Source organism: Rhipicephalus microplus, chromosome 3 (genome assembly GCF_043290135.1).
Source record: "Rhipicephalus microplus isolate Deutch F79 chromosome 3, USDA_Rmic, whole genome shotgun sequence".
Classification (NCBI taxonomy): domain Eukaryota; kingdom Metazoa; phylum Arthropoda; class Arachnida; order Ixodida; family Ixodidae; genus Rhipicephalus; species Rhipicephalus microplus.
Window position 1 is genome coordinate 104,675,941 of NC_134702.1, and position 16,779 is coordinate 104,692,719.

Genomic DNA, 16,779 nt, shown 5'->3' on the forward strand with positions numbered 1-16,779 from the left:
GCGGGCTGATTAGCTAGTCTAATCTACATCAAAAGAATAGAAGTGGTGCAAAAGTAAAATTCAAGACATATGATTTCGCCTGAATGACAAGACCGCTTCCATTAGACAGGAATATTTCCACATTTTTGCAATTTCGAAACAGCGGGCTTCTTATGTACTGAAAGATCTAATTTCGGGACCAGCGTCCGCCACCGCTGCTGATGATGCCAGCATCTTTCAGAATGGGTCTGCATAATCACACAGAAAAGTCAGTAATGATAATATATAAGTAGCCACGTTCACTCTACCGGACCCATCATAGTCATAGATTCCCTGGCTTCAGACTTCGTAGCAGTGGAATGACTTCGTAGCAGTGGAATTTTTTTTAAATTAGCAAGGAGCTTTGCTCGTGCTGTAACAGTTAACTTCACCGCACCCCCTTTGAAATAATTTGCATGAGCTTGGTGATATAGCCTACTGCATGCGTCATCGTGATGCACAACGTTTTCAGTTGTCTTAATATCAGTCGAAACGCATGCTTACAGGTGACGGATGTAGACGAAGTGCACGTACGCGACGTTCAGGGAGATAAGAACGACTACGCAGGGACCATTGGCAGCCAACCAGAAGAAGGCAGACGGCGCACTTTTCCCGTCCAGGTGGCTGCAAGTAAGTTAACAGGCTGGTTAAGAGGCGGTCTTTTTTTTAAAGTGACGTTTCATGCTTTATTTTTATTCGTTAATGAAGTGTACGGGTGTGACCAAACTCCATTTGTCGAAGTGGTACCGATTTTGTTACATACACCGATAACTTCTTGTGCCTTCTGTTCTACAATTTGTTTTAACAGGAATGTATTTTATGCCGGGGACCACCAGAATTTCAATTACGTATTTCCGTCGCAGATACGACGCTGTTAAATTCATGTTACGCTACTAAATGAGCAAAAAAAAAACAAACATCCAAGAAATACTTTCCCGCCGGGCGTAGAACCTCTGACTTCAGGGGAAGCGATGAAACACACCCAATGCTCTACCAATTGAGCTATTTTTTTTTTAGCTCTACTTGTGACTGAGCTATTAGGGCCTTTGTATTGTAGAAGCTATTCAGGTAATTACTGGGCGGTGTACATACGGGCCTCATACCTTTCTCACATTCTCTCGCTTCGTGGTCTCTATTGGCGGAACGAGTGTGTGCCACCGTCTGTGAGTGCTGAAGAGAAGTCTTGCGACATTGACGCGGTTAAGGCATCGCGTACTAGATGACGCGGGCGCACAGTCTCGGATTCCACGATTAAAGCTCGACAGTAGTGAAGAATTCTGACCGAATGAGCAGGAGAGAGTAGCTGACGTAGTTTTGTTCTTTGCCTTTCAATTTGAGTTTGCGCGTGACGACTCGTTGTTGAAGTCGTGCAGCTGCCACATGTGCGAACGATGTTTCACTGCAGACCACATGGAATGTGATGGCACCAGCTTATTGAATAAAGTGGCTGCAGTAGCGCCACAGTAAGGCAACGATGTCGACGGGCTATGGTGGAGGTCGTGCCTTGGTGGAGCGAAATGGAGGACAGCAGGACGTGGAACCAGCTCAAGCCACGAACCTCTGTGGCGTCCCGCGTTACAGAAGAGCAGTATGCGTCAAGAGCGCTGGCTTAGATTTGCTGTTTCTCTCCATTCCATAACTGACCTTATGTACGTTATTTCCGCGTTGCAAAGAAAGCCTATAGCAGAAGAATAGCAGTGCGCTCGCGGTCTGTCACATGGTTTCTTTTCACGTATCGCGGGCTTTCTTTACAGCGTGGGAAAAATAACAGCGGGGTACGTATCGTACAGGAAACAATTTAGTCACTGGTTTCTGAAAGTGCTCTACATCTCAGTGTTCATATTTTGGGTTTCCAGTCCATATATAAAAAGATAGGAAATTAAGAAAAAATAAACAATTAGTGTGGGGAGAAATAGAAAAAAACAGCCTGAGTACCTATAGGCTAGTGCGAGTAGTACACGTTTGGTTGAATTCGCCCCCTAAGTGCTTTTTACTTTCAAATTGTTGGCTCAAGTTATGTGAGACAACATTATATATATATATATATATATATATATATATATATATATATATATATATATATATATATATATATATATATATATATATATATATATATATATATATATAAGAGAGAGAGAGAGAGAGAGAGAGAACATTAACTGAAAAAGTGGTTCATCAAAAGTACGGCCCTTCTTCCAAGTCCCCATCGGATATAGCGGCTCGGCGGCCCTGACCCAAGGTCACCAGTTGGCTTCCCTAAGGTCTGTTGAGCAAGTCGCGCCTCCCATGACATAACAGTGTTTAAAGTGTGCTTTTTGACGTGATCTTTGTGCGCCTATAACGTAACAATATGCCGTGTTGAGGTATATATGTTAAAGACTTCGGTTACAAGAATGTTTAAATCATGATCATGGGTGGTAGCCGTTGCCAAGGAGACGTTCCACCAGGCGTCAACATGGCTGTGTCCACGTGAAACGGTACTATTGCTGTGAAATGCCAGTAGAAATTGTACGAGCACTCATATATTGCTCTACAATAAGCACTACTTCTATGAAAAGAAGTTTCACTTTCGTATTATGTCAATTTTTATGATGGAGGGGTCAGCCATGTCTTTTTATAGTGTGAGTGCTTGCACTGCGTCGGTTTGCCCAAACAACAACGATAACCTGAAAAAGCCGTACGAATAGATACAAGTGAGCATAATTATGTGCTACAGTGGACCTTCTAGTTGGCAACTACGGCAAAGACTGCGAAGTGCTAAAAACACTTTCACGTATTTCCACTATGGTTATGAGACATTAAAAAGTTCAGTTCGCCAGACATCTTAAAAGAGAACGGCCACTCTAAGATGCGCTGTTTAAAGCAAGCTGTTCAGAGCGAGTGTTGAGGAAGTGTTGGAATAGTGACAGTTGTTGGAAGACCTGAAATTGGTAAATAATTTCAATAAAAAGCTATACGAAGAAGCATCCTGCTGTCAATACTTCATTTTATATTTATAAGCTTGACTAAACGTTCACAAATGTACACATACTTTCGGCGCTGTTTCCGATTTCTGACTTTCTACCACGTGTGCAAGCTATTGATCCGCAATTTGGTGGTTGTCACTCTTGAGCACAAAAATGCCCCCATTTTCCTGAAGAAAGTCGTGAGAAAATATGGTATAGTAATTTTAATGGCGTAAATAATGACGAGACGAAGACTTCTACAGCAACCATTTATTTACACATTCATTAGCAGCTGTTTGTGTACCTGACGGCCATAATCTCAGCGTGTTATTGAACGCAGAAGTATTGAGGGCACCAGCCGCCAGGGATGCCAAGAAAATGAAACGCTCGCTGGGCACATCGACGCGTTCGAGTGTCTCCCTTTTGGGCACCCATTTGAATGAGCGCTTCCAACGTGCGTTCGTAATCATCTCAGAGATAGGGAGCCTACATCATGTAGGCTCTCTACTCAGAGATATTACCTTCGCTTTCAATGCAGCCCAAACGCGTTCAGAACGCGCTGTTTACAGGCTGTGCTACAAACGTGTTTTAAACGCACTCGATTGATGCGTTGGCAAGACACGTTCAAGTAAAAAAGGTGAGGGTTCTAGGGGCGAGGAAGAGCTCGCACGCCCGCAGCTGTTGCTGACAGCTGCCGAAGCCGAAGCGTGACATCGTGGGGATTCCGGTTGCTAAGGACGCCCGTGCCTGCCACTGTTGCTATGAGAGAGGGTGGTGGACGGATACAGATGAACGCCTGCCAAAGCCTGACTAAATAATGCATTCGAAATAAAAAAAAAGCCGCGGATCACCGCAAGTTACGTTCTGTACAAATTTTCCCTTCTCTGGCAGCGATCAATAGGCATAGAAAAGAAAATTTAGTTGCGGACTTGAGTCCGAAATTAGGGTCTATAACTCTGCAAAGTTCACTTATTATGCAGTAACGCTTTCACTTCGGCCAAATTGTGAAAACGTAAATTGATTCATGGCGGCTCTAGAAAAACACGGACAACAGATAAGCCGTACACACGATGGGTGCACACACGATTGTCCTCATCGTGTGTACACGTATCATCTGTTGTACGTGTTTTAAGCGAAGCCGTGAATCAATATGCTTATTATAGTTCTAGTTTTTCTTCTCTTCGAAAGATACATGTAGACTTGAACCAATAGACTTATTTAAATCACCATAGGCAAATAATAGGGGAACAAGGCATTACAGGAGTCCCGAATAATCACGTGCTTTTTTCTTCTCAATTTTATAACCAGTTAGGCCGTAAGCGTCTGAACGCTAGAAAATAAAATGAACCTACAACTTCCGACTGTTATTACATCTAATTCTGAGTGGCCTACGTCATAATGTCCTCACCCGCACATATCTTCAAAGAAATTTACTTGGGATAGTTTCCTGCATTGTATATATACAGAACGATCCATCTCTTATAATTACAAAAGAAGTTACTCAGGCTGGAGCAGGCTTCATCAGCACCTATGACGTCAAAGTGAGCTGTCGCGGCCAGTTCTAAGCGGGTAGACACCACGGTTTTCTTTTTATATGTTCTGTCTTAAGATCTTCTTCAGACAGTCTTATGTGCTTATTCATTATTGCTCGGGGGTAATTTATGAGACTCGCTCACTGAATTCCGTGCCGACCGGTTGTGCTCTCGTGATCTCCGACGTCAGCGTAGCTCTGGCCGACTGGGCTGGCCCTACGTCATCTCCTGACGCCGACCGCCGATGACAGCGTAGCTCTGACCTACTGGACTTGCTCTACGCCATCTCCTGACGCCGACAAGAGCTCTCGCAAGTGGTGCCCCGTCCTCGGACTCCTGTGACCGTGTTTACATCTTTCCTATTTCTCCTATCCCCTCGATATATCCTTACTCGCTGGCTTAGTGTATCTATCTTGCTCTCTATTCACACCTTTACTCCTATCCTTTGAATCCCTCCTCACCCCGATCCCCTGTGAGCTACTGTTTAGGTATCGCACCTTGATGCAGACAGTTACGGGGCTCACTTTTCTCTTTTGTTCCCTTTCTTAGAACCACTTCAGGGGTAATTTATCAAAACTTTCAAAACTGCGTTTTTTTCTACTACAGTAATTTCAGGTGAACTGCGCATTCAACCAAGAGAGGCCTTGCTTACGTTTGCATCATTTGATTGAAGCGTAGCTGAGACTCGTTTCCCGATGGAAGCAGGAAAGATCCAAGGTGCGAACCCAATGAAACCATTATGAGCAGAGCCCGCAGCTGGACGCAGAAGTCGCTGTAACAAGTGTTGTAGAGGAATAAAGAGATATATAAAAAGTTCACCCCTATTGGCATCTTACGCTAGATTTTGTCCAGAAGGTGTGGCGTTATGCAGGACACGGGAGATAGAAACAAAGACGGGAGCTTACTGCCAACGGAGCGTTTTTGTTACTGCCTACATACATTTATAAGATGTGCAGGAAAAAAATCACCAACAAAGTACTCCGTACAAAGGGTTAACCAGCGAAAGCTGAAGCGCGCAGCTCCAGTGTTTAGCAGTGCTTTCACGCAACGTGGCACTGAAGCCTTTCACGATTATTGGTTGCATGTTCGTGCTTCAGGTTGCACACATTTGGCTTGGGTTTATCAGAGTGTTGATTTCACATGCCGCACATTGCGCCTCGCGTGATCATGGTCATGGAGAAGTGTAATTACTGGTTAAATGTGTTTCACAGTGCGCTAATCAGAGTGGTTGTTCTCGAACCACAGGTGTTCACAGACGTCGCAGCCGTAGCCAAAGTGCGTCTTGGTAAACTCCCGCCGAAAGGAGGCGTTCGCCCCGGCGAACGCACTCACCCAATCGTCACGTTGACGCCACAACGTTACTTGTTCGGCGTAGGCACTGCACCATGTTACACAATCTAATTGAAAATTTTTTTTGGGGAGAAGCTCCTTAAAGCGGCACCTGTTTGTCCCTAGTAGTAGTCGTAGTCGTAGTATGTATCCAGTCTTACGTTTTGACCTGCAAGGTGGTACCGGTGGGAGATTTCTCCGGTGCGTTGTTAAACAATAAAAAATTCGCATCTTGCGCGTTAACTAGAAGTCAAATTCCCCTGTCTGTCATTCCCCATTACCAGTCATTGGCATGTACATTGAGCACCATCTGACATGAAAGGGTTGCTACGTTATACTCGCTGGGCGTAACCTCCTTGGTTTTAGAAAGGTTTAGCGAGCGTTGGTCCGCAGTGTCATGAATACAGTGAACTAGTATATACCATGAACTCGACGTGGTTATAGGTTGGGAGTAGACACGAAGCGCAAGTCGTAAGAAAGTGTGCGCGTGCCACCTCTTGTTTATTCCTTAGAATGTCCGCTTCATGACGGTGCTTCTATGTGGGGAATATATGATGATAAGATGCGAGGTTGTGGTACTTGGATTGTTTAATAGATGGACGAATGGACACACAGACAGATGCATGTACGGACGCATGGATGGCTGCACGGACGGATCGACGCATAGACGGACGCAGGGGCGGATGCATGGACGAACGCAGGGACGGATGCACAGATGGACGTGTGGACGCCCAAAAAGACGCACGCACGGACGGGCGGATGGACGCACGGGCGGGCACACACACGCAGCACGCATGGACGGACGGAAGCAAGAACGAATGGACGGACGGATGGTTCGCCCCACTCTTCATCACTCACTCCGTGGATATGCTGCCATTTTTTTCGTCTTCAAGAAACACGCGTTCCTTGTTTAACGTGGCGTTTTTGCAATCGTTTGACATCGTGAGCTAACTTGGCGGCGTGGTTTGCAGGATCCGCCCGGCACAGGCATGCATTCCCCTTTGCTATTTAGCGCGGCCTGGGAGGCTATCGGATCACCGGTACGCAGTACCGCGAGCGTCGACTGTCACAGAACGAGCGCTAAAAAAGAGCGCGCCGCCAAATTCTTGCGACAACGGGCGGCAGAAACGCCGCGAGGTAAAAAGAAAAAAAAAGAAAGCAAACATCCAGGGCTCCCGGGCGCGCGCTCTCCCCGCAGAAGCACGGCTTCGCAGACGATCCTCCTCACCCCACATCGGCGGCCCAGCAAGGCCGCGATTTTTCTAGAACGAAGGAGGCGGGGTCAGACCGAGTGAATCATCCTCCGGGGAGGGCAGTCGAACCGTCTCGTGCCTCTCCCCAGCCTTCGCTGCGCATCGCGCCGACGAAAGGAGGAGAACGTTCTGGAAGGTGGCGCGGAAAGTATTTAATCGAGCGGCCGAGACGAGAAATCAGGAGAAGACGGAAAGTTAGCGCCGGAGCGCGTAGGAATTCCGCCGTGTAGTCGGCGAAGGTTCTGCCCGTAGTGACAGAACAGGAGGAGACGGAAGTGAGCGCCAGAGTGCGTAGAGATTCCGCCGTGTAGTCGGCGAAGTTTTGGTCCGTAGGGACGGCTCGAGCTACAGGCAAGAGCGTGGGTTTACCGCTATCGAGCGAAGACGCGGGCAACAGCTGCGTGTGTGAAGCCGACGGATTTCCGGCGAAGAAGTTTGAAGCTTGGAGAGTGGCCATTTGAGGACGCGAGGTTTCCTGGAAGAGAAACTTCGAGAGCTACGGAACGACAACAACGCTGGACTTTGAGTGAGTGATTCTCGGAAGAGTATCATTCAGACTTTTGTTCCAAGGACTTTGGACTGAATAGGTTTTCTATCTCTTTAGTCCTTAAGTGTCTTGGTTGTTCAATGCATGCGACTGCATTGTAGTGCGTATTGTTGTCTGTGTCCGTTGTTTTGAGCGTGGCTGATTGTATTGTGTAGTACGTTGATTGATTGGTTTGATTGGTGACATATTGTATGCAACTATTGTGGAGTGTGCATTTTTACGTATTGTTTTCGATCTGCCATTATTGAGAATATAATTTGTTTGTTTATCAACTCTCGGCTCTGACTTGTTCTTTGGGCCACAGCCGGCGTCCGCTGGCGCGCCAAAAAGGACCACTTCTAAATTGTCCACGCTTTCGTGGTGCGGTTCGGGGGGCCGATACTTCGGCTCTTGGAATTAGCCCGGCGATCGCCTCCCTAATAAACGGGACATGTGTGACAATTAATCTGGCGTCCGCGAAACAGGACCTTTTGGTGCACAGTGTGTCCAAAGTAGTGAGAAAGAGCCTCGAGTTGGTGATACTGCTGTCGGAACGATTCTCTGTGTTGTTCAGTGTTCTCGTTAACGAGTGCAGGGGAGTGTTCCGATAGACTGATTTAGGCAGATACTTTTTGCACGCGGCAAGGTTTTATTTGCGAGTTGCGAGACACAATGGATCTCGAAAAGTTAGTTGCTCTTGGTGAGAAGATGGGTCTTTCTGGCGCCGAACTACGGAAGTGGGTAAGCCAGAAGGAGAAAGAGGCGGTGGAGAGAGAGAGGTTGGCAGCTGAGAGGGCCAAGGAAGAAAAGGCAGCTGAGTTGGAGAGAGAAAGGCTGGCCGCTGAAAGGGCGAAGGAAGAAAGAGAGCAACAAGTGAAGTTGGAGTTGGAGAGAGAAAAGCTGGCAGCTGAAAGGGCGAAAGAAGAAAGAGAAGCGAGGGAGCGACAGCTGAAGGGAGAAAGAGAAGCGAGGGAGCGACAGCTGAAAGAAGAAAGAGAAGCGGAGATGGCTGAAAGGGAGCGGCAGCGGCAGCACGAGATGGAACTCGAGCGGCTCCGTTTGCAACAGCGAAGTGAAACTCCCGTCCAAGCTAGAGTTGAGAGCAGCGAACGGGAAGATCACGGCTTCCGCTTGAACCCAAGCAAGCTGCTCGTAGCGTTTGATGAAAGGAAGGACGACCTAGACGCGTACCTCCACCGATTTGAGACGATTGCGAAGAGCCAGAATTGGCCGGAACATCAATGGGCAACTGCTTTGAGTACTTGCTTGAGTGGTGAAGCGCTCAGTGTGTACGGCAGGCTGACGCCGACTGATGCAGCCAACTATGCAAGGGTGAAAGCTGCTTTGCTGAAGCGATTTAGATTTACCGTGGAAGGATTCCGGGACAGATTTAGGACAGGAAAGCCAGCTGATGGGGAGACGGCTACGCAGTATGCCGCCCGACTTTGTCATTATTTCGACAAATGGATTGAACTTTCAGGGACAGCACAGGAGTACGATGAGCTTAGAGAGCTGCTAATTAGAGAACAATTTCTTACTAGTTGCCACCCAAGCCTGTCACTGTACTTAAAAGAGAGGAAGGCTGACTCACTTGAAGACATGCTTGAATTGGCTGATCAATTCTTGGAAGCGCAAGGTGGCACTAATTTGGCCAAGGTAAAGAAGGAGTGTCCCGACGATTCGAAGAAATTGGCTCCCGAAGAAAAGAAGCGTGCACCAGAGAGCATTCCGCGATGTTTTCTGTGCAACCGAGTGGGTCATCGCGCGAAAAACTGTCGAACGATCCTTACGAGCCCTACGGTTGTAAAATGTTTAAAGTGTGGACAGACTGGGCACAAAGCAGACGCATGTCGAAACGGAGCGAGCCAAACTCACCAGGTATCCTGTGTGCAAGCGGCACCGAAATCCGGCGATAATGCCGTCACCGACGGATTCGTAGAATTGAAAAATGGGCAGAAAATTCCTATTGTGGGTGCTGTAATGTCAAAACAGCCAACCGGTGTTACGAAAGAAATGCCAACGCTGCCTGGAAAAGTTGCGGGCAAAAAGATTACGGTGTTAAGAGATACCGGCAGTTCCACTGTTATCGTGCGGAGAGATTTGGTACGGGAAAGCGAGTTAACCGGCAAAACGAAACCGGTTTGCCTAATTGACCGTACAGCTCGGATGCTTCCCGAAGCAGAGATTGAGGTGGAAACCCCGTACTTCAGCGGGAAAGTTACCGCTCTATGTATGACGACCCCCCTTTACGACCTTGTCATCGGAAACATCGTCGGGGCGCGAGGGCCGAATGATCCAGAATGTTTGGGAGAAGACCCGAAGATAGAGCCCTCGCCAACACAGCGGCCGCGAGATACAGTGGAGGAGCATCCCGTGACGGATCTCACTAGAGCCCAAGGTGAAGCTGCGGCGCAAGAGACAGCGAAGGAGAAGACGATCGTGTCGAATAAGCTCACGGGCCGAGCAACCGGACTTACGTCGGCACGACCTCAACCGACCGACAGTGTAAAGGAGACGGAGTTGGCCAGCCGGGCAAAATGTAGAGACATTATCAAGCGGGTAAATAAACAGACAGGACCCGTCGAATGTAATGACGCATTAACGGTGTCGGAAGAGACAACGATGGCTGAGACGACGCCTCAGATATCGTCGTTGGAAAGGGCTCGCCGAAAAAGAACGTGGAAGCACAAGAAAAGATCGAGCGAGCACCGCAGAAAGGGGCGCAAGCGCTGCTCGAAGTACACAGGATAAGTGTTTAAGTCGAATCAGAATGTGTTGGGCAGTGCTGAGTGACATATGTTGTGTTAATGTTCTTGTTATCCTGTGTCTCAAGTGTATGTCGAGTGAGTCAGTGTTCTGTGCGATGGTGTGATGTATAGTGTTGTATAATTGTTGGATAGACAGAACTTTGTACGTTTGTATTGTTTAGAATGTGTGATGAAGTGTTGTAGGCATGTACCTGTGGCTATATTTCATGTGTTGTGGAATTGAACTACAATGTACGATTGTATTGAGTGATATATTGTGAATGTGAAGTGTCATGAGCGACGGATTGTGTTACAGTCTGTGAGAATGTGTGGTGACTGTTCGCGCTCGTTTGTGTGGTTTTGAATATTATGAGATAATATTCTTAAAGTGGGGGGCAGTGTCACAGAACGAGCGCTAAAAAAGAGCGCGCCGCCAAATTCTTGCGACAACGGGCGGCAGAAACGCCGCGAGGTAAAAAGAAAAAAAAAAGAAAGCAAACATCCAGGGCTCCCGGGCGCGCGCTCTCCCCGCAGAAGCACGGCTTCGCAGACGATCCTCCTCACCCCACATCGGCGGCCCAGCAAGGCCGCGATTTTTCTAGAACGAAGGAGGCGGGGTCAGACCGAGTGAATCATCCTCCGGGGAGGGCAGTCGAACCGTCTCGTGCCTCTCCCCAGCCTTCGCTGCGCATCGCGCCGACGAAAGGAGGAGAACGTTCTGGAAGGTGGCGCGGAAAGTATTTAATCGAGCGGCCGAGACGAGAAATCAGGAGAAGACGGAAAGTTAGCGCCGGAGCGCGTAGGAATTCCGCCGTGTAGTCGACGAAGGTTCTGCCCGTAGTGACAGAACAGGAGGAGACGGAAGTGAGCGCCAGAGTGCGTAGAGATTCCGCCGTGTAGTCGGCGAAGTTTTGGTCCGTAGGGACGGCTCGAGCTACAGGCAAGAGCGTGGGTTTACCGCTATCGAGCGAAGACGCGGGCAACAGCTGCGTGTGTGAAGCCGACGGATTTCCGGCGAAGAAGTTTGAAGCTTGGAGAGTGGCCATTTGAGGACGCGAGGTTTCCTGGAAGAGAAACTTCGAGAGCTACGGAACGACAACAACGCTGGACTTTGAGTGAGTGATTCTCGGAAGAGTATCATTCAGACTTTTGTTCCAAGGACTTTGGACTGAATAGGTTTTCTATCTCTTTAGTCCTTAAGGGTCTTGGTTGTTCAATGCATGCGACTGCATTGTAGTGCGTATTGTTGTCTGTGTCCGTTGTTTTGAGCGTGGCTGATTGTATTGTGTAGTACGTTGATTGATTGGTTTGATTGGTGACATATTGTATGCAACTATTGTGGAGTGTGCATTTTTACGTATTGTTTTCGATCTGCCATTATTGAGAATATAATTTGTTTGTTTATCAACTCTCGGCTCTGACTTGTTCTTTGGGCCACAGCCGGCGTCCGCTGGCGCGCCAAAAAGGACCACTTCTAAATTGTCCACGCTTTCGTGGTGCGGTTCGGGGGGCCGATACTTCGGCTCTTGGAATTAGCCCGGCGATCGCCTCCCTAATAAACGGGACATGTGTGACATCGACACACCGCTCCACGCCTCGGCTCTCATTCCGGGGCCTCCCCATCGAGTGGAGCACGAAGGTGCACTACTTGGGGGTGACCATAGACCACCGGCTAAGCTGGCGAGCGGCCGTCAATGATCTGCAGACGAGCAACCGCAAGGTAGTCGGCGCCGCACGCAGTCTACTCGCGCGAGGTCACGGCTGCACTCCTGCCCTTGCCCTGCGAGTCTACAATGCAGTCGCATCGGCACGCGTGATCTACACGACAGCGGTGGTTCTGTTAAGTGCTTGCCACCTAGCTGCCTTGGACGCGGACCATCCCAACGCCGTACGGGAGTACTACCGACTTCCCCACAACTCCCAGGTGGGCCCCACGCTCGCCGAAGCGCGGCAAACTCCGATCTCCTTGCGGGTGACCCAGCGGACACTAAATCGTGAACTGCGGCTTAAAACCACAAAGCAGAGGAGCTCCTTGTGAACAAGCTATACGCTCTACCTCACTCATCCATGGGACAGTGGGCGAATGAGCTCTTGACGGTTGTGCCAGACATGCAGTACCCCAGCTGGCTGGCTATCCCACCCTACCGCCACATCCCTCTGGTGATCACCAAGACCATTGGCGGCATCAAAGCGAAGTCGCGCACCCAGCTGGCGGCGACGCAGCAGGAGTGCTCCACCTTCCTCCACGTACAGCCGAACGGCCGGCTGCTTGTCTACGTCAACGGGTCAGTGCTTCGCGACGGCTCTGTGGCCACCGCTTGCGTTGTGCCATCAGTCGGCGCGGTTTTCATGTGCCGCCTCCCCTCCCTCACCTCCTCCACTGTGGCGGAACTCACCGTTATAAATTTGGCAGCCGATTTCCTGAATGAGCGGGCACCCATGAGCGCTGCAGCCATCATCAGCGACTCCCGGGCGGCCTTGGCCACGATATTGCGTGAGGAAGACGGCAGCCTCCTTGCGCAGAGAGTTGCCCGAAGCTACATGCCGTGCAGAAAACAGGCTGCGACCTTTCGCTGCTGTGGGTTCCTTCACACTTCGGAGTACCCGGCAACGAGGCGGCCGACTGTGCCGCGAGGGATGCGCACGACCCGGACACCGGCGTCACCAACTTCGTGTGCTCTGCGGATGCCGGCCGTCTCCTCACCGCCCGCTACGTGCGCGAGCGTCATCCCGATCCTCGCGTAGCAGCTGGAAAGCCGCCTCGGCCGCTCCCTCTCAAGGGATTACCAAGAAAATACTGTGGTTTCCTTCTCTGTCTCCGCACCGAAGACAACTACACCACCAAGTGAAAACATGGGCACTCCGGGCGTGGCATTTCATACTGCATGGACTGTGGCGACCTGGAGACTATGGACCACCTTTTGCTTCATTGCCCGACTGGTGATGCGAGCAGACAGATGATGCTCGCAACGTATGGAGATCTCGGTCTGCCTCGGACAACAACTGAGCACCTCTTGTTCCCGAACAGTGGCCGCGCGCATATCAAGCGTGCCCTTTCAGCGCTGCTCGACTTTGTTGACGAAGTGGACTGCGTGAGTGAATTTAGAGAATTCGCGCCCCATTGTTTTGGTAGACGATCTGTGCGTTCCCCCTTCCTTTTCGGTCTCTTTGCTCGCCCTCTCCTCCTTCTTTCATCTCTTCGCTCAAGTTTATTACCCCCCTTCCTATTCCCTTGTGAACCACTGCTGAGGTGTCGCACTTAGCTGCAAACGATTGCGGGGTTCACTTTTCTTTTCTTTTCCAATTCTAAACCCCCCCCCCCCCCACTCGGCCCTTGGGCCACTTTTTATGTCTGGACTGCCCCATCGGTTCGGCGAATGTGAGCTCCCTCACGTTTCCACTGTCGGCGTTCTTCCAGAGTTGTCCGTGGAATACCCATGTGGAAGGTTTCAGGAGAAACTGATGCGCATGCGCTCGGCACCACGGCTGCGACGAGACGGACGACGTCCCTAAAAGCGGAGCCAATGGCGCACTTGCTTGGATACGTCACTGAGAATGACGTAACTGTGAGGACAACAAATAGAGACTGCTCGTGGCACCAGTGCCGGACGGATTTTTGTTTTTCCTAGCCATATACAGCTTCCGTTGTAAAAGAAGAATGAGGAATGAGAAATTAGTTATCTGACAATAGCCCCTCGTCGCTCAACGTTTGAGCTGGCGTCTTCCCGGAATGCCAATTCCGGGAGGCGCCAGCGAAAACATTGGGCGATGAAAGGATACTCTGGTATGCTGTATTTTTCATTCGATAATTTGTTCTACCTTCTTTTTCAAGTGAAAATCACATTGCCCCACAAGTGTCGTTGGCTTTAAAGGTGCAACCGCAAAATTACTCAGCTCGCGCGAACGCAAACTGTGGCTGTCCAAGATGTGACGGTCGCAAGGGTATTTTTATGCGCCATTTTCCAATAATTGACGTTCTAGTGTTCGTCGGCGTTTAGGCGATCAGCTGCTTCTGATACAACAATCGGATCAGTTGTCGACGTAACAGAGGTGTCTTGTAATTTCACGCTGGTACATTTCAGCGTTGTCTGGATATAATGCATGGCTGTATTTTGTGTCAGCAGGAACTGTATTATGGCGCTGTGAAAGATGTGGAATGTATGTTTGATTCCTGGCATGGAAGAAGGAAACAGTTAGGAGGGAGATTATTAGACATTGCAGTAGATAGATAGATAGATAGGATAAGAAAACAGTAGTACACTCTTAAACAGGTCGTACTTGAAGTGCTCGGTATAAAAAAAACAGACATTTTCTTTGGGCTTCGTATGTGTAACTGGCATATATCTATGACTTGATTAATAGTGCATGGCAGGCACGGAATCACCAAGATTCTCATGCCCCCATTTTCTCGATAACGCTAGGGCTCCTGAATTTTTTTCTGTGCTTTATATGAAGCAACTAGAGAACAGCAAAGCATTCAATTGGCAGTAAATGCTCGGCTACACCGTTTGAGTCCCATGTCCTGCGTAACGCTACGCGAAGTTTAAAAACAGTGGGACTCCCTTCTCCATATGTATCTTAATCAGGAATATCTCATTGCTTCCCATAGTAGAGTGCGTACAGGGCTCTTAAGCGTTCACAGCCTTTTCGGAACGAAATGTGCGATCATAAAATAAAGGTGCTTGCACTGGGACGGCTTTCTGCTCCTCCGTAGTAGTGCACCAAGTGCTCTAAACCATTGCACTTTTTCTAAATTAACTCCTAAACTTCTAGCTTACGCTAGGAAATACTAGGAGAGACCACGCATTCCTCATGTGGAACTTACTGTGAGCGAAAGTGAATATGCAATATCCAGGAGTGCTCTTGAATGAAAAGCTACAAAATTTCGGCGTCTAAACTTGAATGCCTTACGATCACAGGCAATGCGGAATCCGTGCCGGCAATTGGAAAGTTTTTCTATGGTGTACTAGAATAGTAAGGTGTGCCGTCTTCACAACAAACCAATAGAAGAGCGGGGGTTGCTTTTGCGAGGACCTACACCTGTCAGGTGCCACCGTCGAACGCTGAGCACGGCACACGTACTTTGAATTTGCATCGCGAAACTGTCAGCAGTTTTTGAGTAAAATAGTAACGAAGCACAATCGAAACTAAAAGTATTTGCTATATTTAACATCTCAGCACATTTGGGTGCATCAATGCTACAAAGAACGCTGCTTCTGAGTCGTCTGAGCTTTCACGATTCCTAGCGCGGAAAAGTAACTTGATTCGTCTGCATGCTGAATGTTTTGATCGCTGAAGATATAAAGAAGCGCACCGCAATTCCTGCTATGCTAATGTACCCTTGCTTAGCTATCACACCAACTCAAAATCATGCGACAAATAAAACGAAGAGGACCTCAAGGATCGTTATCATCAACTGAATTTCACGACCACCTGCATGAGCCAGAAGAGTAGTCGCAATGTTTTCGACAGAACAAATATACTAACGCTCAATGACGAACAGTGCCATTTTTTTATAGACGTTTGTTTATAAAAGAGACGCCAAAGGGCAGGAAGGTAACATTAAATTCTCCCCACTGGATTATGGGTGATGAATGTAGTTTAGGTGAGTAAACCCACAATTCCTGTCGGTCTGCAGAAACTGCCATGCATCAGGCTTGCGCAAATAGCACACACCCCGTCCTGTTCTGAATGCAGGCACCCCCACGCTAACTTTACCCACATAATCTTGCAATGCTCGGCGGACCCTCCGCCGCGGGGCTCGGAACCACTCAACTCATGGAAGCAAAGAAAACCCTATTGTGCTTGACACACCCGGCCAAGCAGAAGATCGCCACTGCCCATGTCAGGGAACTACTTGAACTCACAAATGAATAGCGCAGTGGGGTAGTACGGGGACCCTGAAACGTACGTCCCCGAATCCCCTTGTACAGTAAATCTCTTACTTACCTACCTATGAACCAACTCTTCTATGTACACGCTGAAATTTGCTTACGCGTTATGAGAAACAGACGGCAGCAATCGAAGAATTTTCCTCTCAAACATACGACCAGCGCGGCACCTACAACTACCCCTCTCGGATGCTTCGTATCTCACCGTGCCATAAATGACTTTATGGGGCGGTGACAGGGGGTGACAGGCGGTTACACGATAGTACGGTATGCCCCGGCACCGCTGGCTGTCATCGCAAAAACAGCCATGCTTTCGGCACCAGATGACACATTACCCTATTTCAGTACACCATAGCTAACGCATTGGCATACTCATTTCCTTCGCAGAAATATTCCACGAACTGATCTGACTTTTAAAAACGCAGTTATATGGTGGAGAACATCACCTGACAGCTCTTTATTACAAAGCAATGTGGCGCTATATTGAAAAGTTTGTCATTTAGATAAGCTAAAACAAATCTGTGTTCTTGTGATT

At 48.7% G+C, this 16,779-nt stretch overlaps 1 long non-coding RNA gene across 1 annotated transcript in view; it reads left to right on the top strand.

Annotated features, from left to right (window-relative positions):
• The window catches only part of LOC142803859 (uncharacterized), a 220,117-nt gene that overhangs the window by 170,789 nt on the left and 32,549 nt on the right, over positions 1–16,779 (top strand). Inside the window, exon 2 of the long non-coding RNA XR_012894336.1 lies at positions 525–648. This is a non-coding gene — a long non-coding RNA (uncharacterized LOC142803859). The remainder of the gene's footprint in view (positions 1–524; positions 649–16,779) is intronic.